Source organism: Dermacentor albipictus, chromosome 9, assembly GCF_038994185.2.
Source record: "Dermacentor albipictus isolate Rhodes 1998 colony chromosome 9, USDA_Dalb.pri_finalv2, whole genome shotgun sequence".
Lineage (NCBI taxonomy): Eukaryota > Metazoa > Arthropoda > Arachnida > Ixodida > Ixodidae > Dermacentor > Dermacentor albipictus.
This window is the reverse complement of record NC_091829.1, coordinates 124,108,814-124,119,925: the sequence shown is the minus strand read 5'-3', so window position 1 is coordinate 124,119,925 and position 11,112 is coordinate 124,108,814. Positions and strand designations below refer to the sequence as shown.

The window sequence follows — 11,112 nt, the reverse complement described above, 5'->3', positions numbered from 1 at the left end:
GCGCTTTCTGCGGGTTTTTCGTTTGTTCGCTCTCGTTCTCTCTGCTTGTATACTTATGGTGGTCGTTTAAAATATATTTTTACGACGTCTTCCTTTGTGAACATTCATTCAAAGAGCTAATTTCTTAGACAACAATGCAGCTCTCAAAGTCAATGCTGCAGTGCCAGCCGCCGAAGGAGCGCAGACCAGTCCATTGCGGGTTTTGTATGCGCGGATGGACAATCGCAAAAACATAGCATATAAATATCCAGTTATGATACCATGCCTGCCGCGGGGCAACAAGTATGTCACAAACGCTGGTTATATATGACTTCTACAACAGCTACGTTGATTTGAATCCGCTAAAACAGGTTTGCTCACGACGAGTAGTTCATGATATAATATCGAATTTTCGCATTTTTTCACAGACACGTTCGGCAGTAACACGGGGACTTAACTAATACTGCAGTTTAGATTCTACAAGCACCACTTGCTTCTTTAACTGCTTGTCAACATTAGGCGGTTCGTCATGTGTTTATTTTAAGCGGCGGAAATTTGAAGTAAAGTTAATGAAGGCTTACAGCTATTTACAGACTGCAGATAGGAATGTACCAATATATATTCCCTTTTCCGCGCTACACGTTCAGCTCACTTCAGAAATTTACTGGTGCTTGTTGCTTGAGGAATATACACGAGGAATTTTTTTGGCGAACTGACACAGGCTGCTTGGCCCAATTTTTTTGTGAGGTATGCCTGTTGGACCGCATGGCTGCAGCCAGAAAGAAGTCGAAGCGTCAATCAGTAGTATGGAACATATTGAAGATATCGAAATTCCGCGATGGCGGGTCAGAAATCAAGTGAAAGTATATGCAAGGATTGTGGTGCTTTGTTTATGAATGTTTGCGATTGGATTAGAGCAAACTTTATTTAGCCTGCAGTTGGGCAAGGTCCTCTTTTATGTATCGACAAAGCGAATAGTTATTCGTTTGTATAATTAAAGAACGTTGGATCGAGACATGGTGAGACAGAAGGTGCTTGAATTTTCCTTTTCTAGGCAATCTAAGCTGTGCTGTAGTAGCTCCAGAATACTTTAGCCATTCCAGTTGGCGCTGTAAAAAAAAAATGCTTTATGGTTTTGATTCGAAGTTGTAGTGAACTGATGAGTTTCGCGAACATAGCGTGCCTCGCCATACCGACAGTCGATTGTTACCGTTACGTGATCAGGGGTGTGCCATATTGTCGATAAAGGCTACTGAGGGCCACTATGAAACGTTTCATCACCTTCAATTGACTCGCTCTTGATCTTAACAACGAAACTTTACTCTCAGGTGATTGCTACTATGGTGTTTGTGAATTAACTAAGTAAATACTCTACATGACGCGCCATCGTGTTAGCAGCCATGAGCGATTCGTTTTTTGGAGGCCTCTTTCAGAGGAGGATGAAAGTAGCAGCAAACTTTTTCATAAGAAATGCGCGCCTATTTTTTTACTCATTAATGAATAGCCATATTTGAATAGAACAACACACCAGAGTGATAAGAATCATAATGAAAGCTTCGCTGGGCAGTGTCTTTCTAACATCGGATAACATGCTGACGCCAATTACCAAGATTTTTCTTCTTTGTAAAGTGCAATGCCTCTCATAGCTAAATGCTAAGGGAATGTTAAATGTTTAGCGAGGCATCATACACAACTTCGCGTGTTGAATTTGCAGACATTCTTTTTACGCATAATTCACGAAGAGACACGGCGCATATGTGCATTGCAAAACCAGTAGACCCCTTTAACGCTACATAGCTTGCGATATCCAAGCCGCGAAGTTTCTCGACTCATGCGCTTTTGAAGAGGAAACCATGACAGCTGAAAGAAGCCGACGTATCCTTCAATACGTACGGCTCGAGCCACCCATACCCCAAGCATACACGAAGGGATCGAGCGCGCGCGGCAGCCGAGCGAGCCGGAGCAAGCGGCGTCCTGGCCGTGACGTCACTCGCGAGAGGGCGGCCCCTCCTAATTCTCGCCGCTAATAGCAGTCATTTAGGAAGGATGATAGGATAATCGCCCCGAATGAGGGAGCAACACAGAATAGCATAATAGAAAACAGCTTAGAACTGACCAATCCTAACTGGAAAAAGGCGGAAGCAAATGTTCCAAAATGCGCGTGCAATTCCAATCAAGTTAATTGATGAACTTGACCCAAGAAGCAAGGAAACGCTGATAAAAGCATTGGAGGCAGTCATAGCAAATAAGCAAATTCCGCACAGCTGGAAACAGAATAACATGAATTTGATTTATAAAGGGAAAGGTGATAAGAAGAACATAAAATCCTTCCGAACAATTATGATAACATCAGTTATATATAGGCTGGCGATGCAGGCGGTGAAATTAAAAATGCAGTCATGGGTAGAAAGTAATAGGATACTCGGAGAACTTCAGAACGGGTTCAGAACTGGTAGGTGCTTAGATGATAGCCTGTTCGTGCTTACCCAGTGCGTAGAAATAGCTAAGGCGGAAAATAGACCTCTGTATTTAGCCTTCCTGGACATAAGTGGTGCATACGACAATGTGAACAGGGAACTCCTGTGGAACATATTAAAAGCTGAAGGTATCGGTCATGAGGTAATTGATTTTCTACAGGAAATATATCGAGAAAATAATGTTGAAATAACATGGGAAGGAATTAAGAGTACGACAACTGTCGAGGTTCACAAAGGATTAAGGCAAGGTTGTCCTCTATCACCGCTGCTGTTCATGCTTTATATGATAAGCATGGAAATAAGGTTGCAACGAAGCAATCTAGGTTATAATCTGTCGTACAGATTAGGCGAAAAGGTTGTAGAGCAACGACTACCGGGTTTAATGTATGTGGACGATATTGTACTGTTAGCAGAGAGCCAGGAAGATTTGCAAACTCTGGTTAATTACTGTGGAGACGAATGATCGAGACAGTCTAAGTTTCAGTTTTAGTGCAGCTAAGTCCAGTGGGATGTTTTTCAACGACACAACTGATCAGGAGCTTACAGTACAAGGCCATGAAATACCCCGAGTAGCCGAATACAAATATCTCGGAGTATGGATAAACAAAGGGCAGATGTACACGGAAAAGCACGAACAGTCTCTCATCGCAAAAGGGCGAAGAGAGGCCGGGATAATGAAACACAGGGCATTGTGGGGGTACAACAGGTATGAGGTACTGAGAGGTATTTAACAGGGAGTAATGGTGCCGGGGCTTACTTTCGGGAATGCGGTCCTGTGTTTAAGGGCAGAGGTTCAGCCGAGACTAGAAGTAAATCAGAGAGCTGTGGGAAGGTTAGCACTAGGTGGCCACGGGAAAACCACAAACGAAGCAGTACAGGGAGATATGGGCTGGGCATCGTTCGAAGCACGGGAAGCTCAGAGTAAAATCCTATACGAAAATCGTCTGAGGAAATTGGACGATAACAGGTGGGCAGCTAAGGTATTTAAATACCTATACAGAAAGAGCGTTTACTCACAATGGCGGAAAAGAACTAGGACGCTAACCAGTAAATATGCCAGCCACGAGGACGAAGAAAGACAGAGCATTCAACGACAGGTTAAAAACGCGGAAGGTAAAAATTTGATAAATTCAATGGAAAAGAAGCATAGTGTGGAACTATATCGATACTGGAAACAGCAGATCAGGAAGGAAGCGTTTTATAATAACTCAAGAGGCAGTGCCCTACTCTTTGAAGCTAGATCAGGATGTCTTAAAACGCGGAGCTATAAAAAGCAATTTAGCGAAGAAGAAGACAAATGTACTGTGTGTGGTAAATATGTAGAAACAATGGAACACCTCATACTAAAATGTGATGGTATCAATCCCGATGTCGATGCGGCCACAGTCACCCTTCCTGAGGCCCTAGGGTTCAGAGATAGTGATAGTCATGTAAATAAATATGCGGTGGAAATTAGCAAAAGACGATTGGAGGATTGGTGGCTCAAAAGCAGTGAGGAAGGCGTATTTAAAGAAAATCGAGAAATTCAATAACACACAACACAGATAAAAATAAAAATCTGAGCATGGGTGGCAACTCCCATTAGCCCGTTTCAAAGGGGACGCTCCTACCTTCCATCCACCCATCCATGCAAAAGGCGATTGGAGGATTGGTGGCTCAAAAGCAGAGAGGTGACATAAGGTTAAAAGGGTAGGAAGACGTATTTAAAGAAAATCGAGATATTCAATAACACACAAAACAGATAAAAATGAAGAAATAAAAGGCAAAATAAAAATCTGAGCATGGTGGCAACTGCCATCACCTCGTTTCAAAGGCGACGCTCCTACCTACCATCCATCTATCTATGAAGCGTGCGTCTAGGCGTGCGTCTATTTGTCGTACAAAAATCCCTCACGTGACCTGATCCTAGGTGGGGTGCGACCACGGAGGGGTGCGACTGTTTTCACAACAAATCCGTGCAGGGGAGGAGCCTCGCCTCGATGACGTATCACCATTTTCTTTTTTTTCCCCTCTGTTTGGCGGCGCTGTCGGTGTGCGGCGCTTCAGTGGAGTGAAATGTCGGCGCGCGTACCATATTCGCGGCGCGCGTTTTGTTTCGCTGGTGAATGCGCGGAATGCAACGATGAGCGAGCCTCTCTCCCATGGCTACCTGAAGTCAGACGATAAGTTTTTTGAGAATTCCTTGGCTGCCGTCAACGAGAGGTATGCTGTGCGGACATCAGGAGACCTGAACAAGCCGTCTAAATGTTAGTAGTATCAACTGCTTCTTAATGTTTCGATCTGCGCATAGATTTATCATTGTAAAACGCAGTAGTCATTTTAACCAGGGACTCAACCTGGCAGAACGACTTGTTTTCAGTTGTGGTTGGTGCGCAACACTAGACAATTGATTCATCTTGATTCGCCTTTTTGAAGATGGGGTTATATATTGTTCTGGTTACCGGTTCAGAGTTCCCCTGGCACCGATTTAATTCGGTTTGAGTGGAGTATTGTTCTGGTTACCGCGACATGACCCGATTTTCAGAAATTCCGATAAACGTAAAATTAACAACTGTTATTTTTTGGTTTTCAGTCATGATTACAACCGCGCACGCAAGGTAACCACGAATACAAAAAAATGAAAGGTAGGCCTCTTTGCTCTTTACATATTTGATTCGAATTCAAGGCAGAGCTGCGCCTGGGCGTTTGTTTTGTATGCATCTGCACCTTTTTTTTAACATTGAAAAAGCAATCGCGCGCAACACGAGACACTATTTGCGGTGGGGCTGTACTCCATGTCGTGACACGGCCGTGTGTGCCATCCATGGTCCTGCTAGAAGTGTGAATTGGACGTCTAGAGCAAGGCATAGGCCTGATGTTGAACTCTGTATATGAGCTGAAGCTGCAGCGTCGAGCTTTTTGACGTACTATATTAAAATCCCAAGGCCCAACCAAACTGTAGCATGTTCGTGCTGCTTTTAAGTTCTCACAGTTTAAAACCATACAAAAAGTATGGGTATTTAATAATAATAGTGATAGTTATTATTCTTGTTGAGGAGAGCCAGATTTTCTTGCTAGAGGCAGTGCATCTTAGTTTCTTTGCTGCCATTACATTACACAAACTAAAACTAGATTTCATATTGCCCTGTGCCATGCATAAATCTAGGCACCTTTATTAAAGCGTCTTTATTGTTTATTTTCAGCCAATGTCGTCTTCTCCATGATCCACTCCGGGTGCAGAATCTCTCAAGACAATGTACCGTTTGTGGTTGTCAAAGAAACCGTCAAAGTCTGCATATTTGGAACGGAATACTACAAGAAGACTCGAGAGAAAAACAAAGGCCAGGTATGTTACATGATGATGCACTTGCGAATGTTTCAATCTCATGCAGATATCCAGCAGCGTTCCAAATTTAAAGATTGTGTACAGGCAGTGTAAAGAGGGTTTACTTTATGTTACTTTAGGTTAGGTTACTTTAGGTTTACACCAGAAATAAGTATTCTTGATTTCATTTATAGGGTTCAAGCACCGCTGACTGGCCGAAGAAGGTGTACGAGAAGAAGCGAATGGCAAGGGACACCTCCAAGGCACAAAGAAGAAAGGGTGTGCAGCGACAATTAATTTGAAGTGGATTGAATTGTACCCAGATTTCCAGGTACGTAATGCGCAACCACAAGTAAAAAATCTTTGCAGGTTATTTTCTGGGCACCTTTATCATGGCATTTGTGTCTGCAAGCAGACACGGAACGAGCAGTTTTAAAACATTACTACATTGTCCTTGCAGTGGCTCGTGAGAAATTTGTAGTAGACGTCCACTATCATTGCTTCTACTTCTGGTGATAGTAGGGAGATTTAGTAGAGGCATCCGATAAGGATGCCTTCTCTCCCCTCTGACAGCCCTGAACACGCGTTGCGCATCGTTATGGTATCGTTATCGGGGCTAAAGAACGGTCTGGTAAAACTCCCTAATATCGGCTTTTCCTGTTGCTCTTGGTGCGCAGTGCAGGCAAATTTGTCGTGGCATAAGATGGGGCACGTTAGACTTGGTTGACGTATGCTCAATGAAAGGTTTGTTTGAGCTAGTTGGTTAACTAGCTCAAGCAGCAATGATCATTATGGTTAAAAAGAGCGTGCCAATATGAGGACAAAGTGAAGACGAGACAGAATACAGCACTGAACTAACAACAGAAAGTTTATTTCCACTATTTCCAGTATATCTAGGAGTACAAGTGGGAAATAGCAAAAAAAAAACTGTGAAAGATAAAGAGTACAACACATACAGTCTCGGCATCCAAGCCGAGGCTGTATGTGTTGTACTCCTTTTATATTTCGCACTGTGCTTATTTTGGTATTTCCCACTTGTATATATAATGGGCAAGTGGAGATAAATTTCCAGTTGTTAATTCAGCGCTGTCTTCTGTTTCGTCTTCACTTTCTTCTCATCTTGTCGCACTGTTTTAAACCATAAAGTATGCTCAATATACGTAACAATGCCTACTTTCTAGGTGGACCTTCCCCAGCCATGCGGCCAGACAAAAGAGGGTCGGCTGAAAGCAGACAAGGCCAAGCAGCTGCAGGAGGTGCTTGACGCAGAGCAGCAGACTGTGGCCAAAGAGACGCGGATAAACATTAAAATTGCCAACTGCGGTTCCGATCGTAACCATGGTTTCGAGGACATGGAAGCTTTTAGCCAAAACATGGACAGGAACATTGCTGAGCGAATTCAAATGTTGGCAAGGGAAGGAATTACATCTATATCAGATGTGAGAAAGTGTCTGTACTATTACGTGCACGACGTACTTTTTGCAAACAAGGAAAAGCCTGATAGCAGCTGCAGTGCCTTTTTCCCAACACATCGTGATATCAGCAACCAGATCCAAGCTGTTCTTAAGAAAGACCGCTTCAGTACAGTCGATCAAGAAAATGCTAGCATCCTTATTAAAAAGATCAGGGGTGAGCAACCCGAATCCTCCATTTTTTATTGGTCATATGCAGCACGCAGCTGCGTGGGTAGCAACGACTCGAACAACGTGGAAGAGAGCATTGCCAGCGAATGCGAAGACACATACGTTGCTGTTCTGCTTCCAAAGTTCATGAGAAACATGCTTAAAAAGTATGGAAGCTCAGTAGTTTGCCTGGACCCAACACACAAGACTAGTGATTATGCCTTACCACTTTTCTTGCTTTTTGTGAAAACACCGTCGGGATACACACCAGCTGGTGTGTTTATCGTACGGTTTGAGACGACCCACTGTATCGCTGATGCTTTAGACGTTTTCAAGCAGTGGTGTGATAACTGGTCCCCACAGTACTGGATGGTAGATTACAGCAAGGCAGAAATAAGTGCCATCGAGCAAGTGTTCCCAGAGAGTCAAATCTCCATCTGTGACTTCCATAGACTACAAGCATGGCAAAGGTGGCTGCGCAGAAAGGAAAACAGTATATCCGATCCGGATGATGCCCTGAGACTCATGAAACGCTTAGCCAGTGCTTCAAATCAGGATGAGTTTGACAAGGCATTTGAAGTCCTTGTCGCCTCAGAGTATTGGAAAAACGATGAATTCCGCAGTTTGAAGCAGTGTGGCTGTCTGTAAAGGAGCTGTGGGTCATGTCTTACAGGCTGGAGTTTGGTGTTGTCTTGACCACAAATAACGGCATGGAGGCCCAAAACAGGGAGTTGAAGGCACAGTATGTGAAAAGTGCCAGTGGGAAACGGTTGTTAACATCCCTAATCACAGCTGTCGTCCATGGCTGCCTTCCCGACAAACAAGTGAAATTTCATGAAGCAACAAGGAGGCAGTCATCAGTGTACAGACAGTACAGCGAAAATATTCCTGCATACCTACACAACCGGCCTCACGGGTTTGTTAAACATATGCTGAGACGGCTCGTTAACGCAGAGGAATACAGCCACACAGACATGAAAGAGCCGCCCACTGAAGGCATGTTCTCGGTTCATTCTGAAAGAAGTGATGATGATGTGTACACAGTCGACTTCACCAAGCCATCGTGTACCTGCCCCGACTTTAGAAAGCACAAGTACCCATGCAAACACTTTTGTGTTGTTTTTAAGTACACCTACACGTGGCGCTTTTCCTCTCTTCCGCAGAGTTACCTCAGTCGACCGCAAATTACACTTGGAAGCTGTCTAGAATCAGAAACAGGTTTTGAGATTCCCCTTGTCAGTGAGCCCAGCCCTTCTGATGTGTCTTCACAGGCTCATGGTACAGCAGTATCAGAGCCGGACATTCCCTTTGCCAATGAGCCAAGCGTTTGTCAAGTGCCTTTACAGCCTGTGGTTGCTATGGTTCCTGGGACAGCAGTCCCCTCAGTCTCGGAGTTGCGCAAATGTATAACCGAGGAACTTGAAAAGTGCAGTTCCCTCCTTTACTGCTGCCACGACGTTCACTGTTGTAGGCTAGGGGCTTATTGCAAGTCACCTTCTGTAAGTTGGCTGAATCTGTGCCACGGAGTTGTGGCCTTCACATTCGGGGCTCACCGACAAAGGGATGCTCGTCTCTGAAGCCTCTTCCAAAGAGAAGGCGCCTATAGTGTGCTGTCACTCTGCCATTGATTCGTTGATTCTTCACAGGAGCTTTGGCTCGGGCTGCTAGGAAAGGGTCAGCGGAAAACGTTAGAGATTGCCACTCAGTGTTTTTCTTCATTTTTTTAAGGAATTGCGAACTTTACAAAACTCAATTTTTACCATGCATAACTTGAGCTTTAGCAGAGTGTTTTAAATATGTGTAAATATGTTTTAGAATGTTTGGAGCTTTTAAGATTAAGATGCTATGTTTTATACTAGACTCCATTATAGTCGTGTAATTGCAACATTGGCAACGGCTGTGTATGTGTAGAAATACTGCCTTAATGTTTCGTGTCGGTGACTCAATTCATTGATTCTATAAAACTGTTTTTAGGCTTGTGCTTTCAATGTATGTGTATAAAACTGTTTGCAAAGTTGCATCCCTTCTGTACTTCCATGAAAGTGCTTGCTTTTATACTTTCCTTTGAACATTTTAATTTAGCAGCTATTGTATATGAAAACATGTTATTACATTTTTGTCTGGTGGTTACTTCAAGAAAAGTTCAGTAGTGTGCTTGTAATATGCGTCGACTGTGAATAAAGCACATTTGAGAGAATGCCTAATGTGCACCAAGAGTTTATTTTGAAAATGCGAAGCATGGTTACCTACAAAGTAGAGCAATTTCGCCAAGAGTACTTCAACAGTTGTGACTGGAATTAGAGGCTGGGAAAACTGACCATTTTCGAGGGCAATTATGAGAACTACCCTTTCAGCGAAATGTTTTAGGTATACATACTGATACTAGTGACTTGAGGGAGCTGTTTCATTATCCAGACTTAAAACATTTTTCAATGGCACTCTATGGGAATGGGGATATAAAAAGGGGTTGCATAAGGAACAGGAATGCACAAGAAAATAGGCAATCATCTAAACTTAGCATTTATCGGCTAGTATTTTTCAATTAGTCTTAACATGTACTTTAGTATCGTGGAACTCGAAACAGTCAATGTTGAGCTGTCTAGTTTTTGCCCATCATGTCACGAAAACATGCGACCTGATGTATGGTGCATCAGTCGTTAGTATGGTGCGTACTACTTAGCCGTTCTACAGAAAGGGGAAAAGTCTCATGAACCCTCTTTTTTGCACCTTGGAGGTTCATTCACTTTTTCTCGTACACCCCCTTCGGCCAGTCAGTAGTGCTTGAATCCTGTAAATAAATAAAGTATATTTACTTCTGGTGTTTTTACATGCATGTTAAAAGACACACAGGTCAACTGTAACATCATGCGGCTTTGGTAAGTACAAACAACAGTGACATGCTTCCATAGTTCACACCAGGCATGTAGCCAGGATTTTGTTTGGCTCGCAACTACTGAATGAGTGGGGGGGGGGGGGGGGGGAACGCCACAGGTGGGAGAGGTGGTAAAGGACGTCCCAGTAAAACTGAAGATTTCTTGGGGGACTGGGCCACTCAAACCACTGGCTATGTGCCTGGTACACAGCCATAATGGTCTTTTCCTAAATCTATCAATTTACTAGGAACAACCTGAGAGCCCTGAAAGGGGCATTGTATAAGGAAAAATAAGTTAAAAACAGCTGTCGCGAAGTATCCTCTTTACACTGCTTGCACACAATCTGAGTTGGAAGGCTGCTGGATATCTGCATGAGAGTGAAGTGTTTGCAAGCGCATCCATGTAACATACCTGGTCTTTTTCTCCCTGAGTTTTGTTGTAGTATTCCATTCCGAACTTGCAGACTGACTGTTTCCTTCACAACTCGAAATGGCACATTCCCCAGAGAGATTTGACATCCGCAGTGGATTGTTGAGAAGACGACATTGGCTGAAAATAAACAATAAAGACGATTTAATGACGGCGCCTAGTTTTATGCATGGGAGGGACAATATCGAATCTGGCTTTAGTTTTTGTTTATGGGCAGCAAATAAACCTTAAGCTCTGCATGCCTCTGGCTAGAAATTCTGGCTCTCCTCAGTCATAATAATAATAATTAATATTATTAATTACCCAGACTTTTTTGTATGGTCTTAAGTAACAACTTGCAAGCAGCGCCAAAAAACCAACATGTCACAGTTTGGTTGGGCCTTGGGATTTTAATATAACACGACAAAAAAGCTCGACGCTGACGATTC

General features: G+C 43.3%; 1 long non-coding RNA gene across 1 annotated transcript; it reads left to right on the top strand.

Moving 5' to 3' along the window:
• Positions 1 to 5,644: 5,644 nt before the first annotated feature.
• Positions 5,645 to 7,475, top strand: LOC135917597 (uncharacterized). The gene is made up of 3 exons (XR_011508794.1): positions 5,645 to 5,781; positions 5,955 to 6,091; positions 6,942 to 7,475. It is a non-coding gene; the product is annotated as an uncharacterized lncRNA (long non-coding RNA).
• The last annotated feature ends 3,637 nt before the right edge of the window (positions 7,476 to 11,112 follow it).